The sequence below is a fragment of the Helianthus annuus genome, chromosome 5 (assembly GCF_002127325.2).
Source record: "Helianthus annuus cultivar XRQ/B chromosome 5, HanXRQr2.0-SUNRISE, whole genome shotgun sequence".
In the NCBI taxonomy this organism is placed as follows: Eukaryota; Viridiplantae; Streptophyta; class Magnoliopsida; order Asterales; family Asteraceae; genus Helianthus; species Helianthus annuus.
Window position 1 is genome coordinate 115,071,433 of NC_035437.2, and position 7,308 is coordinate 115,078,740.

The 7,308-nt window shown below is 36.1% G+C and overlaps 1 long non-coding RNA gene across 1 annotated transcript; it reads right to left on the minus strand.

The window, feature by feature from the left end:
• Window positions 1-353: 353 nt before the first annotated feature.
• On the minus strand, window positions 354-2,778 carry LOC110941128. Its single transcript, XR_002593848.1, has 2 exons — window positions 2,338-2,778; window positions 354-598 (listed from the first exon to the last, which is right to left on the minus strand). It is a non-coding gene; the product is annotated as an uncharacterized LOC110941128 (long non-coding RNA).
• Window positions 2,779-7,308: the final 4,530 nt, after the last annotated feature.

Genomic DNA, 7,308 nt, shown 5'->3' on the forward strand with positions numbered 1-7,308 from the left:
GCAATCTTCAACAACAAGATGCCCTCGGCTTCGAAGGTGATCAAAGAAGTGAAAGCTCTAAGCTTCGAAGGTGATCGAAGAAGTAAAAGCTCCAAACCTAACACAAATCATTTTAATAAAAAACAAAACCAAACTAATTCATATAGAGGTTGCACTCTTAAGGCTGTCCACAACGGCACAACATGCATTCATACAGCTAGCACGTGAGCCAGCTTAAGGATAGGCAGCCAACTACATAGCCAACGGAATTGAAACACACATACTAGAAGTTGCAATCCAACACATTTTAAAGTTGGTTGATTTATTCTATTCTATCTCAACACAGTGAAAGTGAAACAATCAACACTAGAATATACAAAAACAACCTCGAAATGCAAGCATGTTGAGAAAAATATAACCCACTTTATGTTTGTCGAAAATCTCAAGCATATCATATTATCATGAAGCACACTCATTGTCTTAAGTTCAAGAAAATATCTCAAAATAGATAAACAAAAAAACTTTCTACCAGTTGGTCCTAGAACTTTTCAATGGTGAATAAACTCACGTTTGTTGTTTGATTGTTTCTGCTGACATTTTGATCCATCAGGTAAATTACCTGTATCAAAAGGAATTAATTAATATTATAAGAGCAAAAAACATAAACAGAAACAAAACATTAACGTACAATTGCATGCTGATTAACGTGCAAGAACATTTGAGTTTACCAACACGTGTAGAAACAAGCCTCGATGCATATATATGGGAAGTATTTGAGATCAAGATTCAAGATAAACCCTTTTGTGTTTATAGAGTTTTCAGCTTTACTAAGTTTTATTGGAGCCATTTGCCATAGTTAACCAAAGAGTGGATCCAAAACAGCAATTGACCTAGTGTCGCAAACTCATAGCTCTTATACATCTAGACATAAAAACATTAATACATGGAGTATAATGAATCTACAATTGTGCACGATTAAATCAGATCAAATTTCAATGATGCGCCAGCACCACATATTCAGCCTCCGTTTAAAACGTTAGTATATTAACCGCATCCAAAACACAAGTTAAAAGTGCACAATATTCAGAAGCGAGCCATGGTTGACAAAGCAATGTTTTGATAAACCAGCTACGCGTTGTTAAATTGGAATCTAAACTGTAATCTATAAACCAAACACACTCACAACATAAATTCAGTGATCTAATCAAGTTCTGCATCTGATTAGTTAAAAAACTAATAGTACTCCAATCAAAAAAGGACAACTTCACAAATCTAAAAAAAAGAATTAAAAGTATGTCTAATGCATTAAACTAGTCTGGACACACGAAAACCATGATTTAGCTTCAAAAAAATGAGTACAACGCTACCTGAATTTGTAACAAAAGAGATAAACCGCCATGAAAACTGAATTAGATCACTGTAAGATACTTCAATCAATGTCTCTAGAATCAGTAAAATTCTACCTATAAATGCATACATAATTTTCCAAAATTTCTTCTTAGTTCTTATGTTTCCAAAATGTGCGAACTTCTATTACAAGCATGGTTTTAAAAGAGCATGGTGCTCCAATACGTTTTGTTATCAAAAGCAAATGCGCAATGCTAAAGTGATCACACATGCGAGGCATTGGTTTTTTTAAATACTAAAGGTTATTTATAGATAACAATTTAATTTGTTAACGTATCTGGTCAGGTTTGGTCAATCGATGATCTGATTCGCTCAAATACTCAAACTAATTATTCAATCGATGGCCAAATTTGTCGAACACTTCAACCTACAGTCAGAGTCGTTCAATCAAATTTGAAAAACTCAGAAAATCAAACCTATTGCCATCAAACAGTCTAATTAGTTCAAATACAGGTTAACCGCATACGACACCGCATGAGACCACATCACACACACAAATCAACTGCAGCGATGAGATCTCATCCCACACATTATAAAACCAAAATTACAAGTAAATGTCAATGTTATGATTCACTAAATACTGTAGTTCAACTGTTAAACAGTCAATTAAATAAGTACACTAACAAACACAAATCATCATATGAACAATTGAACATACATACATACATACATCTTCTCAACAATACAACAGATCAATTTTTCAATCAATCATAACAAAACTCTCAAAATCAAAAACCTAATCGAACAATTCAACAATCAAATCCACAAAACATAATCAATCACTAACCTGAGACCACATCAGCGGCATCAAATGAATGTCAATCTTATGATTCACTAATTAATGCACATACATACATCTTATCGATTGTAATAAGCAACAAAATTCCAACACGCCAGATCAATTAACCAACCAATCACAACAAAAACACAATCAATCATTCAATCACTAACCTGAAACCCTAGCTTTCGACAAATCACTTCTGCGGAGCAGCAACAGCAGGAGTACCGAGCAAACTCGCCTGTTGAAGCTCGAGCTCGTTATACTGAGCCTCACGGTCCATCTCAATGATCAACGGCACCACAAGGATCAAAAACGTCGTTCCGGCGATCCACGCCGCCTTGCCGGTGCTCTTCAACAGCTTTTTGGCCACAAATCCGGCGTCAGATGCGACTCTTTTGCCTCTGTAAACGATCGGTGATTCGGATATTGTTGATGAAACCCTAGCGAGAACTCCATCTCCGGTTGATTTCCTCGCCGCCATGATCGATCGGTTCTAGGGTTAGGGTTAGGGTTTTGATTCGATTTGTGTTTGATTTTGAGGGTTTTGGGCATTTTGATTAAGTGTAGTTATGTATGTGTACAGTCCTTGGAATATTGTTCGAGTGTCAATTGTTTCTCTTGTGTTTTAAAAGTTGGATGTTTAGTCCTTAGAGTTTAGGATAAGATAAATATGTCCGTAGTTATATATGTAATATGTGTTATTATCGTTTATAAGAGTTGTTTGTGAAAGCGTAGCATATCTTAGGTTGGATTTACCTGATGATGTCTATTTTGTTTACATCTTCTCGTCTATAAGAGTTGTTTCTAAAAGCGTATCTTAGGTTGGATTTACCTGATGATGTTTATTTTGTTTACATCTTCTCGTCTGGTTTGTGATGAACCTTGTGTGTGGAATTGTGGATGGATACTCGTGTGAAATAAGACACGAGAGAAAAATTTTGAGAAGTGAAATGTAAAGATATAGTATGGTATGTCGTAATCAAGATCATGAATTTAATCTGGCGTGCTTGCTTAGTTTGTGATCAAGAGTAGATGGAGACTGAATAGTTGGCTTCAGTATTTATGAATCAATGACAACAAACACGTGTGGTAAACATGAGCTTCGGTTTTGATTTAGGTTGCATCAACTAAGACTAATATCATGCTAAATTTCTATCGTTATTTGGTTTTGATGAAAATAACTAAAAGTCATGGGTTTTCATCAACAATATTGTATCTTTTAAGTAGATAATAATTAAAATATATTAAACAATATTTTGAACATTATAATTTTTGTCAAACTTATAAAAAAAAATAAGGTTGCTAATTATAGTTAGAGTAAACTGCAATTTTACCCCCTGACGTTAGGGGTCATTGGCATGTCTACCCCCCTAAGGAAATAATTGCAATTTTACCCCCCACTGTTTGCTGTTATGTTGCAACCTTACCCCCTATTAACATATTCTGTCAAGTCAACGTTTGTTTTGACTGTTATAATGTGTGAAAAGTCGTTTTTGCCCCTGTCTTATTAAAATTATATAAAAAATCAAGAATCAAGTTCATCATCATCATCAGTTCATTCATCATCATCATCAGCAGTTCATTCTGGGTGTTGGAAGCTAGATCCACAAATCACCTACAAACAATTACTCTCATAATTCATTCAACATCAAATTTACACAAATCATCAAACCCTAAGCACCATAACAACAACAAATCCAGATCCACAACACAAATCACAAAATCAACGAAACAAGTTCATCATCATCAGCAGCAGTTCATTCTTCATCATCAGCAGTTCATCATTTCCTTCTTCCTGATCCAACAACAAAACAGAGGATTCCAGCAGTATTTGAAGAAGATGATGATAAATAATTATCATCCAACAGCAGTTCATCTCTTTCTTGAACCCGAATCATTCGGATTCTTCAACCTTGTTTCCATCTGCTCCGAAACAGAGGATTCTTCATTCGAATCGGTTTTATGATCACACCCCGGACCACCCGACCCATATGGGTGTTGATTACATTCTTGTTATCAACAATCCCCGTTGCAGATCCATCAATTTTCAATAAAGGACTACTCGAAACACGGGGCATTTTCGCCTTACCGGCTAAAGGCGAAACACTAGATCTATACTGTGACAACTCGTGTTTCAAACCTCTCATTGTACTTTGATTATGTGATTATGTGAACTTGTTGATTAACTGAATGATATGTGATGTTATGTATTAATGTGTGACAAATGTATGTATTTAAACAAACCGATCGCACAACACTTGGCCAATCGCACAAGCCTTTGGGCTTCGGCTCCTTACCACTCTCGGCTCACACTCTTGTAATCGGACCAATAGGGCAGCCCAAGGAAGGGTTCGGCCCACTCCTCTTATACGCAAACAAACACCCATCATTGGGGTTGTTTTCTCATAACTTGCTAAACAAGAACACACATAAAACCCTACTCTCTTCCTCTCTCTTGAAGCCGGCGACCACACCACCCCTCTCCATCGGAGCTTTGTTCGGATCATTCTCATCACACTCTCTTAATCGGTTAGTGCTTCATGATATGTGTTTGTAAATGATGTATGATTACATGTTCGATTACATGATTAGGGTTGCATAAATGATGAACAGTGATGTTTTATATGTATGTAAATCGGATGTCATGCAAGTAATCGGCTGATTATATGTTTTGTTCAAATAATGTTAAAGATGATTGTTAACCGAAGACGTGATAATCGACTGTGATGTCCTACTGTTTGTATGATTGGTATATTGTTATGATTGGTGTGTATGTTAGTAATCACAACCTTGAATCGGTTAGAGTTCATATGAATTTCATGATAAAACCCTTGTTTTGATCGATAGTTGCATAATCTAAAACTGTTGATTGATTGATTGTGTGCAAATATGGAAAACTGCTAGAATTGATTTGCATTTATTAATGTTATGTAACTGATTGCCATATTAATCGGAATTCAACACCAAATCTCGCACAAGAGCTCAATCGCACAAGATCCGGTCGCACAAGACCTGATCTAATCGCACAAGAGCTCAATCGCACAAGTGTTTGGTCGCACAACACAATCGCACAAGTCAAAAAGTGCAACTAATTAAACGCAGTGTACAACATAGTTTCTGCATGATCGCACAAGGTCTTGTGGGTCGCACAAGATGGTACCGATCGCACAAGGCTTTGGGCCACACACAATGGTTGAACTTCACTTATACAGTTGGGCCTCGAAGCCCAAGTCCAGTCGCACAAGATCAACTGGATCGCACAAGATAGTTTCTCATTTATTATTTTGGGCCGTGTAAATGTATAGGAATGTGTTGGGGCTTTCTAGTTAATGGGTCGGGTACTATTGGGTTTCAAAGGGGTGACTCGCACAAGGTTGTTGGACTTGTGTGTAACACCCCGAAAACGGGTTTGGTAATCGAACCCCGTTAATACTAAAAGACGGGTAAAGTACCGTTAATGGTAAAATTTACCCGGTGAATATTAGGATTTTAATTAAATAAACCTAATATTAAATCAAAAGTGAATAAATGCTTGAGACAATAAAGTTATGAAAGGCTGAGTTAACGGGACTTAAAATATAACGGGTTATAACTTCCCGAACCTATTAAGTTAACTAGGGATAATTAACCTAGTTACTAGTATGAGGCTAAGTGATAAATGGTGAGTTGTAGCTTCAAATGATCAAGATAAAACATGGGGGACTAAGGTTGCCTAGTGAAGAAACTTGTTTTAATTAAATCAAAAAAATAAAACACAACACACACTAAGAGTGTGTGTGTGCATACGACCAGGAGGGGCTCCAAGGAGCCAAACCCTAGCTTGATCAATATCTTCAAATTGGAGGATCAATTCAAGACCAAATCAATGCATGAACGCGTATAAACGATCACCAAGTCAAGAGGATCGAAAGGTATGTCAAATTTTGTAATTTGGTGATACCTTGAGATTTTGATGAACAATCAAAGTCGAAAATCTAAAATGAATGTTGATGTATATAAGTGTTATTATGATGAAATCTTCGTTTAGAAACAAGCCCTAGTTGAAAACTTTATGAATTGAGGCCCAAACTAGGGATTTGATAATTACCCTATCATGTGTTAAATAGGTTTTGAAGAAATACGATGAACACCCGAATTAAGGTGCTAAATGGATGAACCTTGATGTTGTGATGCTAGTTCTAGGTGTAGTTCATGTACACTAGACATAGAGGCATGAATTTGATACTAAAACTCGGTTAAAATGATGAACAAGATTAGAGAAAGTATGCTTGTAAATCTCGCCTACAAGGTGTTTGTTAAAATGCCCGAATGAATGTTGAAAAGAAGATTTTATGAAAGAAATGCGTAATTGGCTAGTTTGACTAATTACGTGAAAAATGGGTTAAAACGGATTCTAATCATAACGATGATTTAACTTAATTATGCCTATTGGATAATTAAGGGTAGTTGACTCCTAAAAGTCAAATTAACCAATGATGAAATCGAATAGTAGTTTTGGCATGAAATCCGTAAAATGAAATAGTCATAAGTAATGATGACTAATCTAATCATCTTACGGATTATAATAATAGTTTGACACTCTACAAGCTAGGTGGAGGCTTGGGAAAGAAGCGGTCAAACGAATCAAGCACGAGAAGAAAAAGCGTATTCGGATGCGAGGTAAGTATGGCTTACACTAGTCTTGCATTTTAGAATATCCTCTTATCGTATTAGTTACGAATAAGATAAATACATAATTGCGGTATGATGTTCCGGCGTGTAGACGCACGGAACAAGTTAGACGAGCATGACAAGAAACCATGTTGATGGTTTAAAAAGAGTTAAAATCACTAATTCGATTATTTTATGACAAATGGAAAATGAACTTTTGGAATGGCTACCTTATAGGGTAAACCAAAACAAACAATAAGGGTAAAACGGTAAATTGGTCATGCGTTGACCATAACTATTGGTTTTGAAAGACACGGTAGGACGTAAGCCATGATAGACTAAAAATCGTTAAGAAACGATTAATAAGTGAAATGACCGCACGGTGTAAACCAGAGCGAGTCATGTAGATGAGATGGTAATAAATATCATCTCGCCAACAAAATCGGTCACTTAGACCAAATGGGTCAAAAGGTGAAGGTATCACCTTTTGA